This window comes from Amblyomma maculatum, chromosome 9 (assembly GCF_055883805.1).
Source record: "Amblyomma maculatum isolate TAMU_Amacu chromosome 9, ASM5588380v1, whole genome shotgun sequence".
NCBI classification, from domain to species: Eukaryota; Metazoa; Arthropoda; class Arachnida; order Ixodida; family Ixodidae; genus Amblyomma; species Amblyomma maculatum.
Window position 1 is genome coordinate 76,682,693 of NC_139352.1, and position 12,834 is coordinate 76,695,526.

A 12,834-nucleotide genomic window follows, 5' to 3' on the forward strand; every position below is an offset into this window, starting at 1 on the left:
AGCATTTCATTTTGTTGGTTCTTGATTTCTTTATGGTTCTCATTTTACTCACACGAAAGCTAAGCCTGTACCCACGGCTAACGAGCGAAAAAAGATGACTTCTAAGAAAGTTGATGACAATACAACTCAGTGCTTATGGTGATTGTCGCCGCAATCTTTCTTCGCGCTCGTTAAAACAACGCATGTGTACTATCGGTGTCAAAGGAAATCAGAACCGAGCGCAGTCCGTGGGAAACGGTCTACCTGAGGCAGTCTGCTTGCCATCATCAAATATAGGAAAAGAGAAGAGTGCCACATTAATTCTTTCTAGAGATAGCGATTTGAGCGGAGTTGTTGCGCGCGGTTTGCGGAATCACAACCAGATGCTGATAACACAGCGATATCGGAAACAAAATCAGAAGTCTATAAGCCAGCGAGCGAAGAGTGCTCGCATTGCCCACGCGGGCCACAACCGCTGCACGCAAGTCGCCATCTGTACGGAAAGAATGAATGTGGCGCTCCACTAGCAAAACTAGAAAACGAACGTAATAGAAAACGGAAGCACAAACCGGATTAGCGCGCCTGTCTCCAATGGCGACAGGCAGACTGCCTGCGCTGGACTTTTTTTCCACCCGCTCAGCCACTGTTCCCATTTCATTTGACGCCGATATTACAAACTAGCCTAACTATTCACGTTAATGGAGACTTTTAGCACAGCATAGATGTATCACCGAAGAAGTAGGCTGGTTTACCGGAAGTTACTGCACATGTGCAGAGGTAAAGGCGGGACTACGTTATATATGTTATACCTAGCTCTTCCGGTGACTCCCTGTTCTCGTCCCCTTGCTCGAAGTGTCATGCGACGAAAGGGCTTTTCAGCAACCGACTCTCAGCCTCAAAAACACCCGTTGACAGTGAACTGAGCTTCCCTTGCGGACTGTCAACTACTCCAATTTATTAGAAACAGTCCGCGAATCTTCACCATCCCTTTCATCGAGATCTTCTCTCTCGAGTTATACAAGCTTAAAATGAAACTGAAGCCTTCTAAAACGTGAATCAACAAATACTAAAATTTGTGACTATATGTGCTTGTTGTAACGTGGGCGTAGAGAAAGAAAGAAAGAAAGAAAGAAAGAAAGAAAGAAAGAAAGAAAGAAAGAAAGAAAGAAAGAAAGAAAGAAAGAAAGAAAGAAAGAAAGAAAGAAAGAAAGAAAGAAAGAAAGAAAGAAAGAAAGAAAGAAAGAAAGTGCATGGCCGTCTTGTCGCAAGCTTCCAGCGCACCTGTCGCCGTCGCCGCGGGTGCTACCGTCGACATGCGCGAAAAGCCGGGGAGAGACCGGGCGCGCGCGCCGGTGTGTTATACGCACCCGGCCCGGCTCCTTCTTGACAGTCCATGACGCAACGCCGCAGAGAAAGCGACCGGAGCCATTGTTGGGGTCGGCAGGAGTTATACAGACCGCGGCAGCAGCGTGGCAGCGTCGCGGTGCCTCCGGCAGGCGCGCGTGCACGTCGCCTTCGTCGCATTCGTCGTCAACGACGACAATGGCCGCCGAGTGAATGCCGACCGAGACGGTTAATGAAATCTCGACCGGTGTGCCAAGCGGTGGCGGCGGCAGTACGCCGCTTTTATATGTCGGACACACTGGCACGAGTTGCGCCACGTGGCGTTATTCCGCGAGGTCGGGCGGATGATGAAGTGTGAAGGGGACGCGGTAGAAGGCTATGGCAGCAGGGGTATGCGGACACCGCTTTGTGCTGTCAACGCGCGGTTGCTTGAAAAATGTACGCTGACGCTATTTAGTACGTCTTATCTTACTTGGCACAACAGAGAGAATGCGAAGAGGGGAGGGGGGTACAGTCACTGGACTTGTTGAATGGGAAACGTGCATATATTACGCATTAGTGAACCCCTTAGGAGCTGTCTCATTGAGAGAATGGTAGACCCTTGAAAGCGAGAGCGGGAGTAGCGCAGTATGTTTTCATTAAAGCCCTTTGATAATTTGAAAGTATAGCGACACTCTCCTCCGCAGTGCGCTTTCCTGCTCTGTGTGTGATTCCCTGACCGCCGGCTGCCCTCGCTGCACATGGCCCGCCTTTTATTCCTAGGATCCGGCTGGCTTGCAGCAGCAGTCAGTGCAAGCGCGTGTATTTGGACCAGTTCAGCGCCTTAGCGGCGTTTTAATTTTTCAGAAAGAGAGCAGGCAGCATCAGTAATGGCAAAATTAAAGCCGTCTGAATAGGAGTTCAATAACTACAATGAGCTTTTGACGACGATGATTTGAAATTCCTGGAACTCTCCACAAGATTATTTGCTGTGTTATCCATAGTGTTGCCTGTGATGCATACCCACCCCCTATCAGTTTGCTTATAGTCTGTCTGCGCTTATGCAGCGCAGTTACTTTATTCAGCATGATTCTTGGAAATGTTACGAGTGCTACTGCTACTCCCTGAGTGCCTTCCCTTTGAATGCGAATTTTGCTTTAAATTTATAGCTAACATAACTGGAGCAGTTATGTAAATCCACTGCCATCAAACTGTGCCGGCGACAATAACAGCCCGAAGTAAGACGTGGGATTTACGGAATATTCTTTTAGGTGTGTTGTTAAGGAATCGAATTCGAAAACTATGGGCTGACCATCCCGAAGGGACAAGTGGAATACCAGAAATTTCGTAGTGGACGGCTCCAGATTAATTTATAGCACTTGTTCCATAACGTGTGCTGACGTCTCAAAGCACATGGACGCCTACGTTTTGCTTTTCAGCTCTGCTGAAACGCGGACGCCACGGAAATGATTGAACATGAAAGTGATTGCTCTGAAAAAATAAATGAATTGAATTGAACTGAACATGGCTTCTCCGGCTTGATAGCCAAGAATCCCCGAACCGAGGACCTAAGTCAGTGGGCGAAAGAAAGATTTTAAAATAAAATACAGCTAAACCCTCCACAAAAAACCGCGATTCGACATAAGTTATGAACAATCCATTCTATAACATCTGCAATACATTACATACATGTATAAGAAATGCTAAAAGTGGGTGAAATACAAAAATATCTCTCTGCATTACTTATACATAATAACATGCATAATCATCGAGCCCAAGATAGCAGGTTAGATACCAGTGACGGCGGTTCACTGCAAAATTGCGTCACCCATAAATCAGCCTCTGGCATGGAAGGATCGCTCGCCGGTGCGTGCACCACGGTGTGTACGAAGACCCACGAGCAAGCCTGACTCGTTTGTATTGTATATTCCCTGTATTCTGTCCCTTCATTCGTCCGGACTCCCCCTCCTATTAATAGTGTGTTTTCGCAAGTCAGCAGCACGTCATCCGAGCAGGCTGATAAATGTCGCTTGAACTCCGACGCTGCCCTCACGTTTGTTGGACATGGGCCGTAACGAGTGGTCTCTAATGACGTGTCCATGCCTTACAACTCGTATGTACATCCAAGACATTGTTTTTTTTTTTTTAATTTATGAGCTAATTCTCCTGAGGGGGGAAAAGGGGGATATGCTTTTAAGAATAAATTAAATTTTCCACTTAACCGAGAGCTTTCTGTTACTTCCTCTTGTCTGTGCTTAAATATACGTGCTATATATGTACTACGCCCTACTGTAAAACAGTTGCTGCTCGCAATGGAATAAGAGAGCACAGGTCGCTAAGACCACCATGGTAGAAAAAGACACCATTTGTGGTGCAGACCTACGCCTTCAGCGCATCCAGATGGTTGTTCGCAATCTATGACCATGGACCTGCAGAGCGTTGCCTTAAAGACGTGCATAGAAAGTATGCATACATGTAAGACGGAACCAAAACGCAGTAGATGCAGCAGCACCTGAAGACTTCCCGGTTGAAAGAAACCGTTGCCACACTCTGCATCGCGCAAATACACCGGCGTGTGTAATAATTACACCCTAAAAAGGGGTGTGCTTCGAAGGGGGAAAACTGCTTCTCTCGATGTGCAAACGTGAACCCAAATTGGTGTTGGCCGAAAATGGCACCAGTCAGCGCGGCAAATGTAGCCAATGCACGCCGACTCTCCGTGTGAAATAAATGGCTACCACACAGTGTATCTTGTGCACACAGCTACGAAGGAGTCACGGAAGTTGGCAAACGCTGCGACTTTGTTCGCAGCGACCTCTGCGGCCCATTCTCCGCGTCGCCCAAGCGTGTAATGAACATTCTTTCTTGGCTTTTTCGTCGCTAGAGAGAACGACTCGCCTGATGTTGTTCCGGCAGTGATGACAGTCATCGGGGAGGCAAAGCAGGCCACTCTCACTGCCGATTACGGAAGCCTGCCATCCTCGTACGGAGTTCAGCGCTGTCTGGTCTTCGCCGCAAGCTGTATAACGTTTCCTTATCCTCCGCCGCGTAAGTAACAGCTGGGTAAGCATGCGCCGTCTCGCTCTAATTCGGCGCAACCACGTGGCAGCCGGAGGCGCATCACGACCGCGCTCACTTGGCGGTAGCTTTGGATGGATGGATAGATGGATGGAATATAGGAGCGTCCCCTTTGAAACGGGGTGGTAGCAGTAGCTATCATGCTCATTTTTCTCCCTATATCTTAACTATTGTCTTAGATTGGTTAACTATACCATCATTCTGTTTATTGATTTTTTGTTTCTACATTACGAACATTATGTCACTTTTCTGCTTCTAAGCCACCAATCTTCCAGTCGTTTTTTGCTAGCTTCCACCACCGGTTTATTCACCCGGCCACTGGTATCTCTAAACCCCAGAGCTTCAGGAAGAGTGATTGCGCCTGCATCGACTTCCGGATGGATACCATTACATTCGAGTATAATATGGCTGTGTGTTCTAAGTCACCCTGATCTAGCTTCAAAAAGTAGGGCATTGCCTCTTGAGTTATCAAAGAAAGCTTCCTTCCTGATCTGCCTTTTCCACTTTCGGTATAATTCCAAGCTCTGTTTCTTTTCAACGAATTTATCCAATTTTTACCTTCTGTGTTTTTCACCGGTTGCTTAACGCTCTTCTTCGTCCTTGTGACCAGCATACTTACTAGTTTGTTTCCTAGTTATTTTCCTCCATTGTGAGTCAATATTTTTTAGGTATAGGTATTTAAATAATTTAGCTGCCCACCTACTCTCCAATTTCCTCAGGCGTTCCTCATATAATATTTTACTCTGAGCTTCCCGTACTTCGAAAGATGCCCAGCTCATATCTCTCCTCATTTGTGGTTTTGCCGTGGGCACCTAGCGCTAATCGCCCGAAGGCTCTGATTTATTTCTAATGTCGACTGTACCTCTGATTTTAGACACAAATGGTACCAGTGATAATGCCTAAATGGCACCAGGGAATATGCCTACTACCGCCATCTTGTGTGATCTTTCAGCGGTCAGTTCGTGGTTCTGAAATCCGCGCATTGCAATGGATGTTAAAGAAAACCCTTGCGCATGCTCTTCCCGGAATTTTTTTTTTTTTTTGAATCGTGGTGTTCCTGGCTTGCTTTGTACATCAAATAGAGAGAAGCATTTGTTGGTATATTCGCACCGAGGAACTTGAAAAATATGCCTCAGTAACGCGAAAGCGTTGGGACAAAGCAGCGATAATTTGGGGCTGCTATAATCGCTTTGAGATGGCGGCAGTTCAGATAGCCCTCGGCCTCACAAGGCGATTTGCCAGAGCACTATACTTTGCCTGAAACATTGATTCTACGTGCCTGACTTTTTAAACTCGCCTTAGTTTCAGTGGAATCAAGTTGAGTTTTTTCTCACCAGTGCGCGGCAACCTATAGATATAGACGAACTTCAACTGGTACCAGACATTTATAAAGTGAGAGGGTTGCATTAGTCCTTTTATGCAACTCCCGGCTTTCCAAAACATTCTGAGAACAAGTTTTCAATGTGGAGGATTCTTCTTCTTCGGACCGCCGTGCTTTAAAGGAATATGGCTGCTCAATGCTGCCAAATCAATGAACATTATAATCGCCAAGAATTTTTCGTTAATTTTCCATACAGTAGCAGGCTTTCAAAGCCTCTGGGCTTTGCTCTGGAGCAAGCCATACACGCGAAAGGTGTTGTTTGAAAAAGTTACACAATTTATTGCTTAACGATAACTTGCCCATCGGTTCACGATACCATGAAGTTATCGGCGCGAACTATGCGGAAATTTAATTCATCGCTTATAGTAATAACGACATATTGAAGGCGTGAACATGAGAAGCTACGGATGCGATTGCGATGCTGGGAATACCGAACAGCCATGATGCTTCAAAATTTATAGGCGGTAGAAAGGATCAAGATATATTAAAAATGTTTTGCATTGATTCCACTGAATGTATTTAGATAAGATTTGCTGAATGTTGTCGTTAATTGGTGACATCTGTCGGTCGCCAACAGCGAGCATACGAAATTTATTTTAAATTATTTTCATTTGTAATTCAACAAATCTAATACCTCTATTCAAAAATAATATGCCAAAATATTCGCACAGATGGCTTGTTCTTTATGCGCGCTGCACAATCTAATTTACAAAACGAGAGCTTTGACCGCTGTCGTGACGCTGGGGCTACGTCGACCCGGCCTTCACTTGGTAGCGTGCAGAGACTCGGGGTTGAAGTAGGATTGAATCTTCGAAGTTGGCGAAATATGTACAAGCAGGTTTAATGGCACTTTGAGAAAACTTATTTACAATATTTACACGAAAAAAGAAGGGTACATCAGCAAAATGGCAAGCGTTAAGAGTTCATAGCGAGAAGCGACTGGATGAGCCGTTTACCCAGGGCCCAGAGCGACATTTCGTGCTCTGCAGCGTCCTTAAAAACCCCCTATGTCCAGCCCCTCTCTGAAGATGCTGACCAACCAAATCCAGGGCACGCCCCTCAGGTATCGGCATCCAATCGAACACATCACTGCACTGATGGTCTGAAGCACTGACTGGTCCGGCATTCATTCGTTGGGCGTGATCACTTGTTGGCGGGAAAAGCTTGGGAACGGCGAGGAGAGGAGGTACATTTCTATTCTTCAGCAAAGAAACCACAGGCTGGTTCTGACAAGGGGGTTTACTTCTCAGAAACCCGAGTGCACGTGGCGCCGCATAGGGCTCCCAACATGGTCCCTTTTCGACAATTGCAAATCTTTCCTGCATTCCCGGGAAATCACTTAATGGCCGTATGAGTCATGCTCCTTTCTTGTCCTGCACGTCAGCGGACATGTCACTCTGTCGTCTCCTTTGGATAGGAGGCATTCATCACTGGAGGATAGCACTTCTCGACTGGAAGGGTGAACAAAAGAAAGAAAGCACTTCCTGCTATTTCCCGCAGGGGGACGTTTCTTTGTGTTTTTCCAGACGTTCTCTTGACAGGGTCAATTTGGCATTTGCAGGTTGTCCACAAAGCAAAACATGCTTACAAAACAGGATTCCTGGAAACAGGCCCACTTAGAGCCATTGGACCATCACCACATATTCACAAAACTTATCCATGCCCACAGGCGAACAATAGAGCGCGCAATTGCGGATGCTTGGTCGTAACACCGCCGAAGAAAATCGTGGGGTGTAGCAAAGATTCAAACTTCCCGTGGTCATTTAGCATGCTCACGCCATGCGGCAGGTGGTGGAAATAGCACAAAATACAAGCGCTTGCCTCGATTTCCTGGGCTTGATTTGCATATAGTTTGCATCAGTGTACTTTTGAGGCCTACTTCACATTGTTTTTTACTTATTAGTTTTTATTTATTTTTTTTGTCGTAGCGCAAGCTCACATACTTACAAACGTGGTCATAAGATGGACCTTTGCTACGAAGAGTTGAGACAACCCGACCGGGGATCATCTGCTCGAGAAAAAAGGAGCGAAATTTGAATGCGTACTCATGATGCGAAAATCCGTCCGCGGAACATGTCGGCAAAATGTATGTACAGAAATTGTCTGTCAGCATCACCAAAAGTATCCCTCTTGACCTCCGAAATTTCATTTGACCAAGTTTGGCACCCAATGTAATTCGACCCGCCAACTCAATGGTAACCTCCAAATTTGGATTGGGACACCCCCAAAATTTGGCCCTCTAGACCCCGGAATTCGACTTCCTCCGAATCTCACCAAAACTGGTTTTTAACCTAATTTTAGCATGGTCAACTCATTGGTCACTTGCAAATTTAGGTAGGCCACCCGGCCACCTTTAAAAATTTACCCCCTTAGACCCAAGACATTTGACTTTGTCCGAATCTGAACAAAAATGGTTTCTAACCTAATGCGAGTATGGACAACTCAGCGGTGACTTCCGAATTGAAGTGGGCCACCCCCAAAATTTTGCATGCTTACGCATTCTTCGCGTGGAGGATTGCGTGCACCCTTTGAATTTTATTATTTACGGCACTGAGTCTAACGTTAGATGTACAAATTTATACGGTTGGCGTCGATAACCAATTTTAACAGGGTGGTTTTTTCCTGCGCATTTAATTCCAACCTATTGCTTAAACTCGCTGTTAACTTAGTGCGGAGAAAATAAATCCCTTGCCTCGCCGAGTACGCAAGCAATACCTGGGTCCCGGGCTTCACAGACATGACCAGAAGAGAAGAACGTGAAACGGGTGACACTGGCTCGTCTGTTGCACGCCAGTTAGTGAGGGCGGTTCTGCAGCCACGTATTGTTTATCAGGCCCAGTTCCAGCATCTTACAAGGGCACAATGGGATCGCCTTGAAACCGTAAATCGAGAAGCTATGAGGATCATAACATGCCTTCCACGACTCACACCGGTCGTAGCGTTACAGGAGAATGCGCAGCTCAACACCATCGATGAACTGGTGCAGCAGCGCCGTGATGCTCGCAGACTCAAGGCCACTTTGTCACATTCCACGCAAGCCCTGAGGGCGTATGCAACGTCACACATTATTCTTCAGCCACCTGCGCCACTTCTCCCTCCCTGGAAATTTATACAGTTAGGAGACAACAAGCCAACTGACATCCGCAGACCAACGTCTGCCAACTCGGCATCCTTGCTTCGCCAGAAATTTGAAAAACAAGATATTCAATTGCCCCAAGATTCCATAGTAGTGTACGTGAATGGAAGTCTGCAAGGCTGTGAAGCCAAAACAGCAATCTACTGTCCACGGAGACCTAGCCTGAATCAGACCACTACGTTTCAGCTTTCGGAACCACTTACATCTTTCTGCGCTGAGCTCGTGGCAGTTCAGGAGGCACTCTGCTCCGTGGCTTCTATAACCATGCTCCCTGCAGTCCACGTTGTCATCCGCACTGACGCACTTCAAGCAGTACGCTTGCTCCGACGTGTCAGCCGCTGCCCTAAAATTTGTCAAGACATCCACCAGCTTGCGGCGCGCATCCCACAGTTAGTGCGCATAAAGTGGGTCCCACGGGACCTGCTGCCTTCCCAAAGTCAAGCTGATTTAGCGACTGGCCTCGTGAACTAAGACACATCAATCCCTCGGCTCCTTCAAGTGGACGACGCTACCCTCCTTTTATCAAGAAAGGAACACCTCCGGCGGAGCACAAATTCACTTATCCCTCCATGTGGCTGTATCCCTTCCCCGCGGTCCTCACCCGTGCAGAGGAGGTTGCACTGAGGAGGATCCGGGTCGGTATTGCCCTCACACCAGCTGTCACTAGGAACGTGGTCATACTTCCAACACTTATATCCCCGCCCAGGGTGCCCGACCTGTAAAAACGAAGATGTTGAGACCGACATTCACCACTTGTTGTGGGACTGTCCAGCCCTGAAACCAACACGAATCCGGCACCTGAGGATAGCTGGCCTTTCAGCAACCAATTCCTGCCTCATATGTGGCTTGGACGCAGGGACCTCATCATCGCTCGCTCTTGGACTTCATAAAATCAACCAACCTTTAGTAATCATTTATTCATCATTCATTTTCATACCTTACTGATGCCATGAGGCAATAAATATCGATTTAAAAAAAAAAACAGCTCGAAGCTCATTGTAAGGTACACATGATGATGATGATTAATTAACAGAGCAGCGCCACCGTAAGAAATATTTGAAGATCAGTTTCCTTACCTGCTCGAGCGACAAGCCAGGCATAGTATTTGATACTTCAGCACGGCTTCTTGGAAGAAGGCAGCAGAGCAGGTAACAAAACAAAACATAAGAAGCACAACCAAACACAAGGACAACGCTTCACTGACAACTATATTGACCAGAACCTGCACATCATCTCCCTTCACTTCACGTCTGCAGCCAACTCCTTCCCTATCATTAACATCCTGCCGGTAAGCGCAAAAAATCTCATTCTTTTTTCAACAAAACCACTGAAGGCGTACTAACGCATTGGTCTCCCGAGTTCCCGACAGCACATGCTTCGAAAATTTCCCTCGCTAACTTGTCCTTAATCTTTTTCAAAACCTGCTGCGCACTGTACATCGCGCCCCTTGTCGAACACAACCAGCGTTCCGTTGAACACGTCAAAATTAGCCATCGTTATATAATTGGCTTACAGGAAGGAAAAATTGCAGTATCTGTCACTCGCGGAATCCCACTGACACATCTCGCGGACAACGCAGCAACGCAGTGCAAATTCTGCAGTGTTTTTGGCAACCATTACAGTACCTGCCATAACATTAGGGAGCACGACTCGGCTACAAAACTTGTGTCACCCGTAACCCAGCTAATATTAGGAGGTAATCTATACATATTGTTACGGACGAAGGAGAAAGAAGAGGGCAGTGGCGCGGGCAGGAGCGCGCGCGCTAGGCCCGCACACAGATTCATTAAAACGTCATCTCACTGTCATCGACCATCTTCTCTCGGTCCTCCGTTCTCCTGTTGTCATCGCTTGGCGCCACGTAACAATATTTTAGCACATGCTTCTGAAGCGCTCCCATATGCACCGAAATAGCCACCGTAGCTTACCTACGTAACCCGTGAGAAATTTTCAAACACCTCAATCCCGCTCCGTAATATTTTGACCGCACCTCTACATTAGACTAAAGTGATAAGATGACCTGCCACTTTAGAGGCAGAATATAAGTGTTTCTCTTTTGGCAGCTCCAATAAGAAAAGGAACAGTCGGTCTGGGACCGGAAACAGATTCGATTGTTATTTATGCGCCAAAGTTGAAAATGTGACTATTATACTTGCACAGAAAAGACACTCAGAGGAACGGGAACACGTGCGCTTGGCACTCGTAATAATTCACTGGATGCTCTCTACGTGTCACCGTTCGTGTTGGAATCGTTACCAAATGCTGCTCGGATGGCCCGTTGTGGTCGTGGGCAGAATTTCAGTCGTGCCTGCAATACCTGGTCGAAGCTGGAATGAAAGAGCGAGGGGAGGTGGAGATGGGCTTTACTTGGTACTTCCTGCGCCCTCTTGTCTGCTCATAAGCTGTTAACCCGTTTGGCAAAAAAGATAGTTCGCCTGAGCTACACCGGATAGCGCCCGAGCCCGACTGATGCCGCTCATTTCACAACGTCGGAGCCGATTCTCTCTTCTCGCGACTTTCAGCCCATCAGCGATTTCACAGATTTACACGACGGTCTTAACGTAGATTTATATTAGCACCGAGGGAAGGTTAAAGTTTAACTGTCGCTACAGATTGCCGCCTTTCATGGATCGCTACTTCCGATGCGTTTCCTTGACGATCGTATTTGGTGCTGAAAGCGCTTTCGCGGATTTCGGCCACGAAGGTCGCATTTCGACAAACACGAAATTGTAGAAACTGTGTATTTCTCCTTGCAGGTACTCTACATCCGATGGTCGAGGTGAATTCACATTACCTTACGCAGGTGTTTCATAACCAAAATGGGAAATTTATCGCATATAGCCCTTCTACCAGGTAACCATTATTAAAAACCCGCCGTGGTGGTGCAGTGGTTACGGCGCTCGACAACTGTTCCCAAGGGTGCGGGATCGAATCCCGGCCTCGGCGGCCGCTTTTCGATGGAGGCGAAAAGTAAGGCGCCCGTGTGCTGTGCGGTGTCAGTGTATGTTACAGAAAAACAGGCGATAGAAATTTCCGGAGCCCTCCACTACGGCGTCTCTCATAGCCTGAGTCGCTTTGGGACGTTAAACCCCACAAACCAAACCAAACCATCATTAAAACATTAAAACAGCCATGCTAATAAAACATGACAAGAGCTGAACTTTAGTTGTTCACATGTACCGCAAGAGGAGCATTTATAAATAATAAACAAAGCTTACTAGCGGCAGTATAAACGCAAATATTGAAAAGAATAAAACTATTGGCAGCGGTGGGATTCGAACCCACGCCCCCGAAGAGACTGGTGCCTTAAACCAGCGCCTTAGACCGCTCGGCCACGCTACCGACATTCTCGCCACTAACCGCCGTTCTATTCAACCTGTTTCCTAGTCAGTGTTTCGCAACGAAACATCTGGTCGTAAAAAAGCCACTGAACGAGCGAGGAAGCTAATCCCAAATGCTGCTTAGTCCACCAGTAAAGTTTTATAGCCAAGACTAAATAGTTAATAACTAAAAATTACAAAAACGTCGCGCTAGCGCTAATGCTTCTCTCAATGCAGTTTCTGCAGTGACCTCTGGGATAGGATAGGAAAGACGTTTTGTTGGTTTAGTGGGATTTAATGGCACATAGGCTACTAAGGCCATCATGCGCCAAGCGCGAGGTTTAGTTTGTTATGCGTGTGATGGGTCTGAAAAGTTGGTTAAAAAATCTATAATTAATTTAAAAACCTTGCTTCTTTTAGGAATGCAACAACACATGATGTATTTACAAGTGAGTCATCTCTTAGAAGTAAGGTAGGCAAGGATGGAAAGGAATGTGTCCGTTGAAGAATTGTCGGAAGTATTTATTGCTCTAGAGATATCTTGTTGGTTGGTTTGTTGATTGATTGGTTTGTGGGGTTTAACGTTCCAAAGCGACTCAGGCGTCCGTAGTGGAGGA

The 12,834-nt window shown here is 46.6% G+C and overlaps 1 non-coding gene across 1 annotated transcript; it reads right to left on the reverse strand.

Moving 5' to 3' along the window:
* Positions 1–12,157: 12,157 nt before the first annotated feature.
* TRNAL-AAG (transfer RNA leucine (anticodon AAG)) lies at positions 12,158–12,239 on the reverse strand. The gene has a single exon. It is a non-coding gene; the product is annotated as a tRNA-Leu (tRNA).
* Between the last annotated feature and the right edge of the window lie 595 nt (positions 12,240–12,834).